Below are 18221 nucleotides of genomic sequence, written 5' to 3'. Positions count from 1 at the left end.
AGATTTTTATGCTTTTATCAGTACTTGTGTGAAATTTTCTGTATTTTATTCCACTTTTATATATTAAAAAGCTTGTTTGTTAATTTTATATATTTTTTGGCTCATAAATTTTAATCTCTAATGATTCTGTTTTAAACAACACCAGTCGCCGATACCCATATTCCCCCATTCTATATCCTTTTAGCAGTATTGTGCCAGTACTGCACCTTTAAGGGTTGGCAGACACCTTTAAGTAGGTTACGTGTGTGTTTTTAATCAATATTAGTGCTTTTTTAAACCACTTTTTTACTGAGATTTTACCCCACAAGTGGCGCTGTATCATTTTCTGTTACACGCTTGTATACTTGTTTTAGTACTGTCAGTGCAATATGTATCAGTAACAACTAAATATTTCCATTTTACGTTACTGTATGCTACCTTGAGTGGTGTATAAACTGGTAGGACATGCACATACTGCCCCTGCAAGCTGTCCTTTAGTAAATATGAACAAATAATTTAAAAAACAACAATAATGTATTAGTTCATGTCTATTATTATTATTATTATTATTATTATTATTATTATTGTTATTATATTAAATTGATATCAAATGAGGGCTTGTAACCAAACAATGAAAATTGGCAGAGTGGGGTGGCCATTACTCTTGTGCTCAGGGTCACCCGTACTTGTTACGCCGGATTCCAGAGCAGAAACACACAAGATACAGACTTAAGGATTACAGCGGTACATGTACTGCCCAAATCCTCGCAATGCTATAAACTTTTACTTAGGAGTACTGCAGCTCCTAAGTAAAATCCGCCACTGGCTGTGACTAGTTTCAAATCTAATTTATAGGTTTATCGCATGATTTAATGATGAACCTACAAACCAATGGGTTCCGGTCTCTAGGTCGACAGTAACTAAGTCGACACTATCTAGGTCGACAACTATTGGTCGACAGTAACTAGGTCGACAGGGTTTCTAGGTCGACAGAGTCTCTAGGTCGACATGTTCTAGGTCGGCAGGTCAAAAGGTCGACATGAGTTTTTCACAATTTTTTTCTTTTTTTGAACCTTTTCATACTTAAAGATCCACGTGGACTACGATTGGAATGATAATCTTGCCCGAAGCATGGCGAGGGAAGTGAGCCATGCGAGGGGACACGGTGCACTAATTGGGGTTCCCGGTCCCTCTACGAAGAAAATGACACACAAAAAAAAACTCATGTTGACCTTTTGAGCTGTCGACCTAGACCCTGTCGACCTAAAGACCCTGTCGACCTAGTTACTATCTACCTTCCATACCACACCCAAACCAATACAAGGCTTTTTCTATGTGGAGTATGCAAATATGAATATGACTACGTGAAAGGTAACCATTAGTGAAAATGAAAGTTAATGTGACTGCTTGTTAAGGTGGTAAGTACTCTATGTCTATATCAAGGTTTGTTTGCTCTATTAAAGGTTACTATTAAAGTTAGTATAAACTTGGGTAAGGAAAAAATATATAATTAACCCTTTACTTCAGTGCAGAGATATTCGGATTGTTTATGGAAAACACAAAGATTATCAATGTCGTTAAAAATCCTTCAAATGTAAAATAAATGTTAATGAGTCCAGTACGACTACAGTATTTCATGCTACTGTACCTTAACTAAATGATCCCACACTTCAAAGAATCCATTGTCCATGCCTTTGTAAACAGACAACTAACTATAAAGGCTGCATTACCAATACGCAGATCAGCACTGCCAAAGATTGAAGTTTGTTACCAGATGCTGATTAGATTAGAAATTAGAAGAGAAAGGTAGACTGAGGTATTCTCCAAAAACTAAAGGTGTTGGCACTATATTACGACAATGTTCTTGTACAAATAAATATGTGTGGCTTCTCCGGCAGTCCTTTTTTACTCACAGACTCATTTTAGTGATTTATTTAAGCCGGTGATTTTTATCGGCATAATTATACACTGACATATTATAAGTTCTGGGGCAGTATACAGTAAATACAGATATGTAGCCCCTTCCTCATCGCTAAAAGAAATGCGTCATTTATCCTGTGTACTGTTAGGTGATACATGGAGGACTAGTGTCAAATAGAGTAGAAAAGGAGGTCCTGCTTCGATTTGGGAGATACTAGCTTAGAATCTATGTAAAGGGGGGTACACAGTAGACGATTTCAGCCTAAAAAATAAATTCTAACAATATAATGCGGGGGTAAAGGAATAAAAAAGTATTGGGGTTATGCTACAGGCTACCTGGTATTAATGTGTCTGATGAGGAATTGTTACTGAAGCAAATTGAAAGAGCAGCAGGAGTAGGAGACATAGTAGTGATGAGAGATTTTAACTATCCAGAGATAAATTGGAAAAACGATTCATGTGATACTGCTAGGAGTAATATGTTTTTAAACACACTAAATGATAACTACTTAGTTCAATTAATTGAGGAACCAACTAGGTACAATTAAATCTTAGACCTGGTATTAACAAACAATGAGGAATTGGTATCAAATATTATAGTAGGAGAGCCCATAGGAAACAGCGACCACAATATGGTCACATTCAATATCAGTTTTCATACGCAGTCCTATACTGGCTCAACTAGGACTCTAAACTTTGGCAAAGCCAACTTTGACATGATGAGGGAAGCTTTAAGGTACATTGAATGGGAAATGTTGTTTCAAGAAAAAAATACTACAAAGAAATGGGATGTATTAAAATCACTGCTAGTTAAAAATACTCACAAATTTATTCCCGCGAGCAGCAAAAAAAAAAAAAGAATAAAAATCCCAAACCAATGTGGCTTAACAAAAAGATAAAGGAAATAATGAGCAAACAAAGGTGAGCATTCAAAAAATACAAATCTGACGGGAATGTGGAGTCATTTCAGCACTATAAAGATTGTAACAAAATATGCAAAAAAGAAATAATAGCGGCTAAAGTAGAAAATGAAAAACTAGTAGCACAGGAAAGCAAAGCAAATCACCATTTAAAAAAATAATAATACATCAACAGCAAGAGATTAAAGAAGGAGAGTATAGGCACTTTAAAAGACAAGTTGGGAGTCTTAACCAAAAATGATAATCACATGGCGGACAAACTAAATGAGTTTTTTTCAATGGTATTTACAAGAGAGAACCAAATGCAGGAACTAACACTCAGGGACAGGTGCATCATCACTTGGAAAGTGATAAAATGGAGAGTGAAAAAGTACTAGCCAATCAGCTCCTAATTGCCATATTTCAAACACAGCCTGTGACATGGAAGTTAGGAGCTGATTGGCTGGTGCTTTTTCACTCTCCAAGCGATGATGCATCTAGCCCACAATCTCAACAAAGATAATGTCCCACTGCTAAGTGCTTATTTAAATGAGGAGGTAGTCTGTGACCAATTAAAAAATGTAAAGATTAATAAGTCACCTGGTCCCGATGGAATTCACCCAAGGGTTCTTATGGAGCTTCACTCTGAACTAGCAAGAACCCTATTTTTGATCTTCAAAGATTCAGTTATATCAGGTATGGTTCCCAAAGACTGGTGTATAGCGAAAGTAGTGCCTATATTCAAAAAGGGAAGTAAAGCTAAACCAGGTAATTATAGACGAGTTAGTCTTACATCTATAGTGGGGAAAGTATTGGAAGGTATTCTAAGGGATAGTATTCAGAAGTTCCTTGAAACCAATAAGGTCATTAAAAGGAACCAACATGGATTTGTGAAGGACAGATCATGTCAAACCAACTTACTTGGCTTTTATGAAACAGTAAGTGCGAACCTTGATCAGGGTAAGGAGGTGGATGTAATCTTTTTAGTCTTTGCCAAAGCTTTCGACACAGTACCACACATGTGACTTATCTATAAGCTTAAAGAAAGAGGGTTAGGGAGCATAATATGCACTTGGGTCAGAAATTGGTTAGATAATAGATTAATGAATCATTTTCAAATTAGACTGAAGTGCTAAGTGGAGTGCCACAAGGGTATGTACTTGAACCACTATTGTTTCAACATTTTCATTAACGACCTAACAGTAGGTCTAGAGAACATGGTGTCAATTTTTGCAGACGACAACCAAATTGTGTAAGGTTATAAATACGGAGGGGAATGCTGGAGACTCAGAATGACTTAGTCTAACTAGAAGCATGGGCAGCAAAATGGAGAATGAGCTTCAATACAAACAAGTGTAAGGTAATGCACTGTGGTAGCAAGAACAAAAATAAAATCTACATACTAAATGGGGTAATATTAGGGGATTCTGTACTGGAAAAAGGCTTAGGTGTTCACATAGATAGCAAACTTAGTGGCAGTGCACAAAGTAGGATTGTAGCAAAGAAGGCTAATAAGATATTAGCATGCATAACACTGGGAATTGATGCAAGGGACGAGAGTGTTATACTCCCATTATATAAATAACTAGCTTGGCCACATCTTGAATACTGTGTACAATTTTGGGCACCATACTACAAAAAGGATAACCTGGAGCTAGAAAAGGTTCAGAGGCGGGCGACCAAACTAATTAAGGGCATGGAGATGCTGGAATACGAGGAAAGGCTTGCAAGGCTAGGCATGTTTACACTGGAAAAGAGGAGACTAAGAGGGGACATGATCAACATCTACAAATATATAAGGGGACAATACACAGAGCTTGCGCAGGACCTGTTTTTGGTAAGATCAGCACAGAGGACACGTGGACACTCGCTTATTTTAGATGAGAAAAGGTTTTTTTCACAGTAAGGACAATACATGTTTGGAATTCCATGCCTGAGAGAGTAGTAATGGCGGACTCAGTCAACACCTTTAAGAATGGGTTAGATATGGTGCATAGTCAGTCACGCACTATAGTTATTAAAAAAAGAGGAATAAAACACAACGGCTGACATTATCATCAGTCACAATTAGTCCAAAAATAATACTGCATAATAATACTGCATAGGAGACCACAAATAGGTTGAACTCGATTGTCTTTTTTCAGCCTTAGATACTATGGGGGAGATTCAAATGTTTGAAAAGTCAGTTGGGTGTCTGTTTTTTCCTACCTAATAGACAGGAAAAAACAGACACCCAACCGACTTTTCAAACATTTGAATTCCACCCTATGTATGTTACTATAAATGTCGTTATCGTTTATTTTTAGGCTGAAATCGTCCAGTGTGAATGGGTGTAATATTGGTGACCATTACTATAATGTTCAGTGTGTATGCACTATATCGCTGAACTATATATCGTTCAATGGTATAGTCGTCCATTGCTGGCATTCCACAATTGTGTAGTGTGTACCTGCCTTAAGTGCTGATTCTGTTCTCCCAACACATTGCGGCTTCTACTATATGGAGTGCATTAACCAAATCAACTTTTTCTGCCATCAGCAGTTGGTGAATCAGCCATTTGGCAACCATCCGTGAGAATCTTCTTAATGTCACGGGTTCCAGGCATTAGATGATTAAACCCATTCCATAATGGCACCTAAGGGAGCACGGTAACAGTACTTGTACGACGGGGTAGGGCCTGACATGCGGGGTTCGGCGTCCCCCCCCCCCCCCCCCCCCCCGCATGTCAGGGAAGCTGATGATAGATGTGCTAAATTTAGCACATCTACGATCAGGTCTGAATCACCCCCTAAGTTCAGCTTGTTGTATCCTCCCACGAAGTATACAGTGCTATTAAACTGAGCAAGGAAACATAGGACAAAAATTCTCAAAAGTTTTTTCTGATAACACTCTACAGAGAAAATCCCAGTGGAGGAAAAGATAAACTGTATTTATTATATCAAATCTATAAGATAACCTTTAAATCTTTTTATTACCTGTAAGTGTCAAATATTTCCCTTGTAATAAATGTTATCAGCTCAATGTCAGATTTGAGGACATTTGTATTATAAAGTTCCTCAAAGTCTGCTGCAGTGATATCACATACAGTAATCATAGGCGCAGATTTATCAAGCGCTGGAGAGTAATAAATTGCACGGTGATAAAGTACCAACCAATCAGCTCCTAACTGTCATTTTTCAAACCCAGCCTGTAACATGTTTGGGCTAGATTAGTGTTAGGCTGAAATTAGGGTTAGGGCTAGATTAGTGTTAGGATGTAATTAGGGTTAGGGCTAGATTAGTGTTAGGCTGCAATTAGGGTTAGATTAATGTTAGGCTACAATTAGTGTTAGGGCTAGATTAGTGTTAGGCTGTAATTAGGGTTAGATTAGTGTTAGGCTACAATTAGGGTTAGGGTTACATTTTACCTGCCTACTCTTGTAGACGTTGCGGGAGACTCACAATTTTTTGCATATTCACCTGCACCCCCGCAAGAGTAGGCGGATCTCCCGTATTCCACCCGCTTCCTAGTGAAGAAGACAGGATGGGGAGAAAATCACTGGATTCGTGGTGCAGTATGGAGGGTGTGGGGATAAATGACGTGAATCGGGCCTAATAGCGCGATAGCTCAACCCTCGCCAGCAGTGTCTCTTCTCTAGGCTTCTCCCACAGAAGAGACCGAAAACGTAGATAACTATGTATAGGTTACATTTACATTGAAAAAAACAGTTTAGCTGTTGACATACACAGTGTCGATATTCTTGAAATGCTGACATTGTGAATATTTATATATTAAATGGTGAGATCCCAAGTGTCTACATTCAGAAAATGTCAATAAAATAAGACATACCCTTCACAGGCACACCATTCTTCTATAGTGGACAATAAAAACTACTGTGAAAAACACAATATTGTACCTGTTAGTTCAACTTCCCACAATTTTAAGAAACAAAATTGGCCCACAGGAGGCACAGTAGATGGCACTGAGGAAGGGAAAACGGAGCTGGAGACACAGGAGATGGTGCTGGGAACACAGAAGATGGCGCGGGGGAGAGAAGATGGAGCTGGGGACACAGAGTATGCTGCCGAGAACACAGAAGATGGCGCTGGGGGAGAGAAGAAGGAGCTGGGGACACAGGAGATGGCACTAGGGGAGAGGAGATGGAACTGGGGACACAGAAGATGGTGCTGGGGGAGAGAAGATGGAGCTGGGGACACAGAGTATGCTGCCGAGAACACAGAAGATGGCGCTGGGGGAGAGAAGAAGGAGCTGGGGACACAGGAGATGGCACTAGGGGAGAGGAACTGGGGACACAGAAGATGGTGCTGGAGGAGAGAAGATGGAGCTGGGGACACAGAGTATGCTGCCGAGAACACAGAAGATGGTGCTGGGGGAGAGAAGAAGGAGCTGGGGACACAGGAGACGGCACTAGGGGAGAGGAGATGGAACTGGGGACACAGAAGATGGTGCTGGGGGAGAGAAGATGGAGAGAAGATGGGACACGGGATGACGCTGATGGAGAAAAGATGGAGCTGGGGACACAGGAGATGGCACTGGGGGAGAGGAGAAGGAGCCTGGGACACAGGAAATGGTGCTAGGGGAGAGGAGATGGAGCTGGGGACACAGAGGATGGTGCTGAGAACACAGGAGATGGCGGTGAGGGAGAGGAGTGGGAGCTAGGACATAGGAGATGGTGCTGGGGAGAGAAGATGAAGCTGGGGGCCCAGGAGATGGTGCTGGGAACACAGTTGATGGCGGTGTGGGAGAGAAGATGGAGCTAGGAACACAGGAGATGGTGCTGGAGAAGAGGAGATGGAGCTGGGGACACAGAGGATGGTGCTGAGAACACAGGAAATGGTGCTGGGGGAGAGGTGAGGAGAGGGAACCGGGGACACAGGAGATGGCGCTGGTGGAGAAAAGATGGAGCTGGGGATGCAGGAGATGGTGCCGGGAACACAGGAGTTGGCACTGGGGGAGAGAAGATGGAGCTGGGGACATAAGAGATGATGCTGGGGGAGAAATAATGCTGCTGGGGACACAGGAGATGGTGCTGAGAACAAAGGAGATGGCACTGTGGGAGAGGAGAAGGAGCCTGGGACACAAGAAATGGTGCTGGGAGAGAGGAGATGGAGCTGGGGACACAGAGGATGGTGCTGAGAACACAGGAGATGGCGCTGGAGACACAGGAGATGGCGATGGGGAGAGAAGATGGAGCTGGGGACACAGGTGATTGCGCTGGGGAAAGAAGATGGAGTTGGGAACACACGAGATGGTGCTGGTGGAGATGAGATGGAACTGAGGATACAGGAGATGATGCTGTAGGAGAGGATATGAAACTGAGGACACAGGAGATGGCGCTGGTGGAGAAAAGATGAAGCAGGGCACACAGGAGATGGTGCTGAGAACAAAGGAGATGGCACTGTGGGAGAGGAGAAGGAGCCTGGGACACAAGAAATGGTGCTGGGAGAGAGGAGATGGAGCTGGGGACACAGAGGATGGTGCTGAGAACACAGGAGATGGCACTGGAGACACAGGAGATGGCGATGGGGAGAGAAGATGGAGCTGGGGACACAGGTGATTGCGCTGGGGAAAGAAGATGGAGTTGGGAACACACGAGATGGTGCTGGTGGAGATGAGATGGAACTGAGGATACAGGAGATGATGCTGTAGGAGAGGATATGAAACTGAGGACACAGGAGATGGCGCTGGTGGAGAAAAGATGAAGCAGGGCACACAGGAGATGGTGCTGTGAACACAGGTGATGGCGCTGGGGGAGAGGAGAAGGAGCTGAGGGCACAGGAAATGGCGCTGGGTGAGAGGAAAAGGAGCTGGAGACACAGTAGATGGCGCTGGGGAGAGAAGATGGAGCTGTGGACGCAGAAGATGGAGTTGGGAACAGAGGAGATGATGCTGGAGGATTGGAAATGGCACTGGGGACAAAGAAGATGGACCTGCACATAGGGTTCACCCCCTCCTTTTTTTTCTACCAATTCTAAAGAAACCAAGTTACTGCTACAAATGGTACCAATTAGCAAATATATTTTATTAATTTGTAGACTCTGGGGGTTATTCAGGTTTGTTAGCAAACCACAAAAGCACATTAATGGGCAAAACCATGTTGCATGTTGCACTGCAGGTGGGTTAGATGTGATTCAGATTTTGGTGGGTTCTATTATTTCTGTGCAGGGTAAATACTGGCTGCTTTATTTTTACACTGCAATTTAGATTTCAGTTTGAACACACTGCACCCAAATCTAAATCTTTCTGCTCGTTACATCGGACCCACCTGGAGGGCAACATGGTTTTGGCCATTAGTGTGTTTTTTTGGTTTGCTAACAAACCTGAATAATGTTAGGATATGGCCCTCATTCCGAGTTGATCGCTCGCTAGCTACTTTTAGCAGAAATGCAAACACAAAGCCGCCGCCCTCTGGGAGTGTATCTTAGCATAGCAGAATTGCTGACGAAAGATTAGCAATTCTGCTATTATTTCCTTGCAGTTTCTGAGTAGCTCCAGACCTACTCCTAGATTGCGATCACCTCAGTCCGTTTAGTTCCTGGTTTAACGTCACAAACACGCCCTGCGTCCAGCCAGCCACTCCTCCGTTTCTCCAGCCACTCCTGCGTTTTTACCTGGCACGCCTGCGTTTTTTAGCACACTCCCTGAAAACGGCCAGTTTCCGCCCAGAAACACCCACTTCCTGTCAATCACTCACCGATCAGCAGTACGACTGAAAAGCTTTATTCACCCGTGAGTAAAATAGCATAGTTTTGTTTAAAATTGCTTAGCGAATGCGCCCTCCTGTGCATACGCATGCGCAGAACTGCCGGATTTTAGCCTATTAGCAATTCTGCTAAAAGTAGCAGCGAGCGAACAACTCGGAATGACCACCATGGTGCCTAATTCTGAGTTGATCGCAGCAGCAAATTTGTTAGCAGTTGGGCAAAACCTTGTGCACTGCAGGTGGGGCAGATATAACATGTGCAGAGAGAGTTAGATTTGGGTGGGGTGTGTTCAAACTGAAATCTAAATTGCAGTGTAAAAATAAAGCAGCCAGGATTTACCCTGCACAGAAACAGTATAACCCACCCAAAATCTCTCTCTCTCTGCAAATGTTATATCTGCCCCCCCCGCAGTGCACATAGTTTTGCCCAATTGCTAACAAACTTGCTGCTGCGATCAACTCAGAATTACCCCCATAGTGCGCTCTGTACCTGTCTACTTATGTGTACCAGTCTATGGCTGCATCCCCTATTGTTACACCTCTAGTGCTAAGAGTCACTCGGAGGCGGAGTTATATGATATAGTTCCTGTTCCTCCATGTAGGAGAGAGTGAGGAGAGCGTGACACACAGAAACTGAGAGACAGAGCACTGGTGTACAAGTGTGCAGAGCGGAGACTGGGAGCAGATCTCAGCTACAGAGACTCAGTGTTCTAGTGCATGCAGTAGTATAGCCTCCTTTTATAACTCTTCCCTTACCGCTGCTCTTGACTCTGTGGCCCACCTCTCCTCTGTCCCCCTCCGCCACTCCAAACCCCAACCCTGGCACACCAAACTAACACGATTCTCACAAAAATGTTCACGCTCCGCTAAACGCTCCTGGAGGAAATCTCACTCTCTGGCGGACTTCATAGATTTCAAGTTTATTCTCTCCTCCTACAGCTCTGCTCTTTCCCTCAACAAGCAATACTTTTTCCAAGTACTTATCTCTTCTCAGTCCTCCAGTCCACGCCATCTCTTTAAAACTTTTAACACTCTCCTTCGCCCCCCTCCCTCCTCCCCTCCCATCCTCCCTCAATGCCACTAACTTTGCCTCCTTATTCACCTCCAAAATTGAGGATATCCGACACGACATCTCCTACCGTCACCCCTCTGCTGCCCCCCTGCCCCCATCATCCTTTCCCTCCATCTATCCCACCCTGTCCTCCTTCCGTCCCACTACAGACAAGTCCACTCCCTCATCTTATCCCCCCCATCAACCTGCCCCCTGGACCCCCTCCCCTCCTGTCTTCTCCGCTCCCTCTCCCCTACTGCCTGCTCTCACCTTGCTCACCTCTTTAACCTATCGCTCTCTACCGGCATCTTTCCCTCACCATTCAAACATGCTCTGGTATCACCTATTCTCAAAAAACCAACCTCAACCCTTCATCACTCACTAGCTACCGCACCATCTCACTTCTCCCATTTGCCTCCAAACTACTTAAAAGACTGGAAATAAAATATGATGTGTGTATTCTGGCGCGGTTTAAAGTGTCAGCCCAATTTCACTCCTCTAGTGGTCTACCCAATCTTAAACCACACACAATAATAGGAAATACAAGTCGTTTGAGGGGAAATCAAAGGCGATACTAAATAATTAAAACAAGGTAGAAGAAATAATTAGATATACATCACATAAAATCTCAACGGACTGGTGATATTTGAATTTCTTTGACATCCAATATAGGTAATAGTTCTTTTTTTCAATTCAAATCAATCTCCAACGCGAAATTCATAGGAGACAAAAATGGGAAAGAGGCATACAATGTGTAATATTGTTTGTCATCCGACAATATAAACAAGTCCTGTGACTTCTCCAAAGAGAAAAGAACCCTATATGGTGAATTTCTTGATAGTTGAGAAAAGGGATAGTTCCTCACCACCTTTTCATTAGAAGATGAACGTACCAAAACTCACTTAGAATAGTGTGGAAACATACATATCAAGGTATCTTTAAAAGTAGAGGACAACACTACAAAATAAAAGTTTGTTCAATTTGAACGTACCACACTCACTTTCTTGGAGTGTGGGTATCCTCACGTAACGGTTTCTTTGGAATAGAAGTGAAGACAGCCGTTTCTGCTCGTTGCCAAGGATTTCACGCGCTGGGTGTCATGCTGGTTGCCAGGGGTTTCATTCTCTGGGATCCATGCTGGTTGCCAGGGGTTTAATGCTCAAAGAAACCGTTACGTGAGGATACCCACACTCCAAGAAAGTGAGTGTGGTACGTTCAAATTGAACAAACTTTTATTTTGTAGTGTTGTCCTCTACTTTTAAAGATACCTTGATATGTATGTTTCCACACTATTCTAAGTGAGTTTTGGTACGTTCATCTTCTAATGAAAAGGTGGTGAGGAACTATCCCTTTTCTCAACTATCAAGAAATTCACCATATAGGGTTCTTTTCTCTTTGGAGAAGTCACAGGACTTGTTTATATTGTCGGATGACAAACAATATTACACATTGTATGCCTCTTTCCCATTTTTGTCTCCTATGAATTTCGCGTTGGAGATTGATTTGAATTGAAAAAAAGAACTATTACCTATATTGGATGTCAAAGAAATTCAAATATCACCAGTCCGTTGAGATTTTATGTGATGTATATCTAATTATTTCTTCTACCTTGTTTTAATTATTTAGTATCGCCTTTGATTTCCCCTCAAACGACTTGTATTTCCTACTTAAAAGACTGGTATACAGCCGTCTCACAAGCTACCTCTCTGACAACTCCATCCTTGATCCACTACAATCTGGCTTTCACCCACTCCACTGACACCCTGGTGAAAATCACCAATGACCTGCTTTCGGCCAAATCCAGGGGCCACTTCTCTCTGCTCATCCTTCTGGACCTCTCGGCTGCCTTTGACACCATATATCATCTTCTTCTCCTCCGCACACTACAAAACGTTGGCCTCTCTAGCACTGTCCTTGACTGGTTTACCTCTTACCTCACTAACCGCTCCTTCTCTGTGTCTTCCTCCGACACCACCTCACACCCTTCCATCCTTCCTGTTAGTGTCTGTCCTAGGCCACCTTCTGTTTTCCCTGTACACCTATTCCATGGGTACGCTCATTAACTCCTTTGTCCTTCAATACCACCTCTATGCTGATGACACACAACTTTACATCTCCTCTCCTGAACGCACTCTCCAGCTCCATTAGACTCTCTCCGACCTTGCAAAGCTTCAAACGGGCACTAAAAACCCACCAATTCATCAAAGCGTACCCTTCCAATGCATAACCTAGTCCTGAGGCTGCTCCTCCATCCCCCTGCCTCATCCCTTGAACATCACTGCCATCAGGCTACCTCCCGCTTGCTTGCACCTCATGTCATCTGTCTGTCGCCCCTTCCCACTAGATTGTTAGCTCTTCAGAGAAGGACCCTCTTTCCTCTTATTATCAAAGCCTGCTTCTCGACAAAATTCACTCACGGCTCTCTCCTACACAGCGACCATCTTTACCCGCTTTTTCTCCTGCTGGTAAAGGCTCATCTCTATCTATGGCTGCCAGCCCCAAGTAGTATGATGATTACTCCCTCGCTACTTACATCTTAGCTGTATTATGTTTTGAGAATTGTGGTGCTCTTTGTTACCTGTACTCTACTTTTGTTATTTACTGTAATGTTAAGTTTTGGCAACACTTGTGGCGCCTTATAAATAAAATGTAATAATAATAAAAATGCATCATCTTCTCTACAGCTGGGAGTCAGACTGCACGGCTGTGTAGTCCTCCATCCCTCACCACCACAGACATCTCCTGATAAGTTCTGCTACCTAATGCTGTTACCTTGTGTGATATATGGGCTCCTGATTACCGCTATCAGTGTTATATCTGAGTCGTACAAAACGGTACTTTGCGACGATGGGCACAGCTCCAACCACATTTGAATTAGGCCCAGTGCTATATGCATGCCCTGTTTTTGATGTTTTATTTTATTTTGTAAAGCAAAAAAAATCTTCAATACAATTACATTTATTATTAATATAAAAGTCTTTCATCAGGGAAACTCACATTTTGCTCTGCCCCAAAACTTCTGTCACTATGTATTATCTGGTTTAATCTCTGTTGCATGATGATATTTTCTTTTATTCTAGGCAAACAGGCGGCTTCTGGACCATGTGACCTTCTACATGAATAGTGAGTACTGAGTTAAAACACTGCCTATGCAGGGAAGATCAATTTCTGCAGAGAAATGTTCTAGGTATGTATAGGAGATACCGTACATGAAGGTTGTAAACAAAACCATAGGGCAAAAAGATCACATTCCTGAGCTTGGTAAATCTGACAATTTTGCAACCCCCATAGAAACTTATGAGAGCTATGGCTGCTGTCGGAAATTGAGGGACCAATGCAGATATGGGGCCAAATGTAATAGAGTGAGAGTTTCAGAAAGTGAGAGATTTGGTAAGGTTTTTCATTTATTTTTTTTTTAAAGTGGCAATCATTTACACTGCAAAATAAGGTTGATCTTGCTGTGTAAATGATTGCCACTTTAAAAAAAAACTGCAAAACCTTACCAAATCTCTCACTTTTTGAAACTCTCACTCTATTACAATTGGCCCATGGAGATATATACTGAGATCCCCCTCGTACATTTAGGTGATCCTTAATATTTGCAGGTATTCCACAAATATTTTTTTGAAGGGACATTTTTTTAAAAAGTATCTCGGTTAGGTGGCAGACAAAAATAGGATTTTAAATACCTACCAGTAAATCCTTTTCTCGTAGTCCATAAGGGATATTGGGGACAGAATAAGTATGATTGGGTATAGACGGGTAAAAGGGAGCAAGTGCACTTTAAAATTCTTCCACTGGGTGTGCTGGCTCCTCCCCTCTATGTCTCCTCCTACAGCTCAGTTATGGGTAAAACAGTGCCGAAGGAGAATTACATACTTGAGAGAAGGAACGTAACAACAAACAGGTGTGGCGAGATTTAAGCACCAGCACACCAATACATAACTTAGCCAGCAAGGTCTAGCAACATTAATATAATCTTAGCCAGCAAAGTCTGGCAACATTAACAGCAACAGCTGAACAGGAACACCAAACAGAGAACCTGCAGAAAGTCACTGCACGGAGGCGGGTAGCCCAATATCCCTCATGGACTACGAGAGAAGGATTTACTGGTAGGTATTTAAAATCCTATTTTCTCTAGCATCCATAAGGGATATTGGGGACATAATTAGTACAATGGTGATGTCCCAAAGCTTCCAGAACAGACGGGAACATGCGGAGACAACTGCAGCACCACCTGCCCAAACTGGATATCCTCATTGGTCAGAGTATCAATTTTGTAGAACTTCACAAAGGTGTTAGTCCCAACCAGGTAGCAGACCGGCATAGTTGTAGGGCTGAGACTCCACGGGCAGCCACCCAGGAAGAGCCCACGATCTAGTAGAGTGGGCCTTCAGAGACTGTTGAACCGGTAAGGCTGCCGACGCATAAGACTGTTGGATCGTAAGTTTAATCCAACGAGCAATGGACTGCTTTGAAGCAGGGCAACCCTTTTTACGTGCATCATACAGCACGAACAAGGAATCTGTCTTCTTGATCCGAGCCGTCCTCTTGACATAGATCTGCAAGGCTTGTACAGCATCCAATGCCTCCGGAATGGAAGCAGTGTCAGAACTGGACGGAATCACAATAGGTTAATTCAAATGAAACGCAGAGACCACCTTCGGCAGGAACTGCTGTTGAGTCCTGAGCTCTGCTCTGTTCTCGTAAAAGACCAAGTACGGACTTTTGCATAAGAAACCAGAGCCAGTAACATCACCGTTTTCAATGTGAGGTATTTATCCTCTACCATCATCGGAGGTTCAAACCAGGAAGACTGTAGAAAGCGTAACAACATACAGATCCCAAGGTGCCGTAGGTGGCACAACAGGAGGTTGCATATGAAGCACCCCTTGCAAGAAGGTCTGAACTTCCGGCAAGAAAGCCAACTTCTTCTGGAAGAAGATGGAAAGAGCTGAAATGTGGACCTTAATGGATCCCAGACGTAAGCTCTTATCCACTCCAGCCTGCAGGAAACGCAGGAACCTTCCTAAGTGGAATTCTGCAGAAGGATATGTGCGTTCCTCGCACCAAGACACATAGTGTTTTGACATCACAGGTTTTCTGGCTTGTACCATAGTGGCAATGACCTTTTTGGAAAGCCCTTTGTGAGCTAGGATGTTCCGCTCAGCTTCCATGCCGTCAAACAAAGATGCCGTAAGTCCTGGTAGACGAATAGTCCTTGTTGAAGAAGATTCCTTTTTAGTGGTAGAGGCCAAGGGTCCTGTACGAACATGTCCAGAACAACCGCGTACCACGCTCTTCAGGGCCAATCCGGGGCAATCAAAATTTCTTCCACTCTGATGACTGATCCGCTTGGGATCAGAGGAATCGGAGGAAACAGGTAGACCAGCTGGTAAGGCCAAGGCAAAGTCAGCTCATCCACTGCGCTCGCCTGAGGGTCACTGGTTTGTGAGCAATAGCAGCAAAGCTTCTTGTTGAGACAAGAGGCCATCAAGTTGATCTGTGGGCAACCCCACCTGTCGATGATCAGTTGGAACACCTGAGGGTGTAGTCCCTACTCCCCCAGATGGAGGTCGTGGCGACTTAGAAAGTCCGTCTTCCAGTTGTCCACTCCCGGAATGAAGATTGCGGACAGCACTCTTTCATGTTTTTCTGCCCAGAGGAGTATTTTTTACACTTCTCACATGCAGGCCCTGCTTTTTGTCCCTCCTTGTCGATTGATATATGCCACTGCCGTGGCATTGTCAGATTGCACCTGGATCACCTGATCCCTTAGTAGAGGAGATGCCTGAAGCAGAGCGTTGTGGATAGCCCGAAGTTTCAGAATGTTGATTGGAAGAAGGGCCTCCTGGGCAGACCACCTGCCCTGGAACTGCGCCCCTTGGGTGACAGCTCCCCATCCTCGTAGACTCGCATCCGTCGTGAGGAGGATCCAATCCTGAATCCCGAAGTTTCGGCCTCCCAGGAGGTTGGAAGACGGTAGCCACCACAGGAGTGAAATCCTGGCCCTGGGTGACAGCTGAATCATCCGTGGCATCTGAAGATGGGAACTGGACCATTTGTTCAAGATGTCTAATTGGAAGGGTCTGGCATGTAACCTTCCATACTGTATCACCTCGTAGGAGGCTACCATCTTTCCCAATAATTTAATGCAAAGATGGACGGAGACTCGAGAAGGTGTGAGAACCATGCGAACCATTTCCTGGAGTGTTCTTGCTTTGACCTCAGGGAGAACACTTTCTGTGCTGCAGTATCCAGTAACATGCCCAGAAACAGGAGCCGCTGAGACGGTTCCAGGTGGGACTTCTGTAGATTGAGGATGCATCCGTGGTAAGACAGAAGTTGGATAGTGCAATCTTTATGGAGCAATAGAAGCTCCCTGGAGCTCGCTTTAATCAGGAGATCGTCCAGGTATGGAATCACATTGACTCCCTGGACCCTGAGCTTAAACATCATTTCCGCAATCACCTTTGTGAACCCCCTTCGGAGCTGTAGACAGGCTGAAGGGTAACGCCTGAAATTGGTAGTGATTGTTCAGTAGGGCAAACCTCAGATAGGCCTGATAAGGAGGCCAAATTGGGATATGTACGTAAGCGTCCTTGATATCCAGGGGCACTAGGAATTTCTGTGGTTCCAGACCTCCAATCACCGCCCTCAAAGATTCCATTTTGAATTTGAAAGCCTTCAGGTAAGGATTCAAGGACTTCAGATTCAGAATGGGTCTCACAGACCCTTCTGGTTTTGGTACTACAAACAGACTGGAGTAGTAACCCTGTCCTTGTTGCAGTAGTGGTACTGGAACAATGACCTGGGACTGGACCAACTTCTCCATGGCCAGTAGTAGAGTACCATGCAAACTTCCCAAATCTGGTAAGCCTGATTTGAAAAATAGTTGGGGAGGAGTTCCGTCGAACTCCAGCTTGTAGTCCTGAGAGATAAGGTCCCTTACCCAAGCATCTTGGCAAGAACCGTCCCAGATATGACTAATGTGACGTAACCGAGCTCCCACCACGAGATCTCCTCGGGGTGGGTGGACACCGTCATGCTGAAGTGTTTGCAGAAGAACTGGTGTTCTGGTCCTGAGATCCAGCAACTGCTGGTTTTCTAGGTTTTCCTCTGGAGCCTCTCGCTGCATTGGAGGCTCCTCTAGCTCTGGATCGAAATCTGGAGGACCGAAAGGACTGAGTAGATGGTCCCGGATAGGAATATCTTGCAGGAGGGGCCCCCGAAGGGAGAAACGTGGACTTCCCGGCCGTAGCTTTAGAAATCCAGGCATCCAGGTCACCTCCAAAGAGCCATTCACCTGTGAAGGGAAGAGATTCCACATTACGTTTTGAGTCAGTATCAGCAATCCACTGATGTAACCATATGGCTCTGCGCACAGACACAGCCATAGCCGTAGTTCTAGCATTAATAGTGCCAATCTCTTTTAGGGAGTCACAGAGTACTCTTGCCATGTCATGAATGTGAGTCAGGAAAGACACAGTATCGACTAAGGTCATATCACCTGAAAGACCTTCCTTTATTTGACTAGCCCAGGAATGAATTGCATGTGTCATTCAGCAACCTGCAATGACCGGTCTTTGTGCTACGCTTGCAGCAATGTAAATAGATTTTAGAGCGGTCTCTATTTTCCTATCAGCCGGGTCCTTAACCGTAAGGGAGC

General features: G+C 43.9%; 1 protein-coding gene and 1 long non-coding RNA gene across 2 annotated transcripts in view; one reads left to right on the top strand and one right to left on the bottom strand.

Annotated features, from left to right (window-relative positions):
- Positions 1-18221, bottom strand: part of PTPRH (protein tyrosine phosphatase receptor type H) — a 426591-nt gene that overhangs the window by 309517 nt on the left and 98853 nt on the right. The gene's annotated exons all lie outside the window — the stretch shown is intronic.
- The window catches only part of LOC134965097 (uncharacterized), a 38031-nt gene continuing 33441 nt past the window's right edge, over positions 13632-18221 (top strand). Inside the window, exon 1 of the long non-coding RNA XR_010188316.1 lies at positions 13632-13675. This is a non-coding gene — a long non-coding RNA (uncharacterized LOC134965097). The remainder of the gene's footprint in view (positions 13676-18221) is intronic.

The sequence above is a fragment of the Pseudophryne corroboree genome, chromosome 10 (assembly GCF_028390025.1).
Source record: "Pseudophryne corroboree isolate aPseCor3 chromosome 10, aPseCor3.hap2, whole genome shotgun sequence".
Lineage (NCBI taxonomy): Eukaryota > Metazoa > Chordata > Amphibia > Anura > Myobatrachidae > Pseudophryne > Pseudophryne corroboree.
Note: the sequence above shows the minus strand (reverse complement) of the source record. Positions and strands in the feature narration are given on the sequence as shown.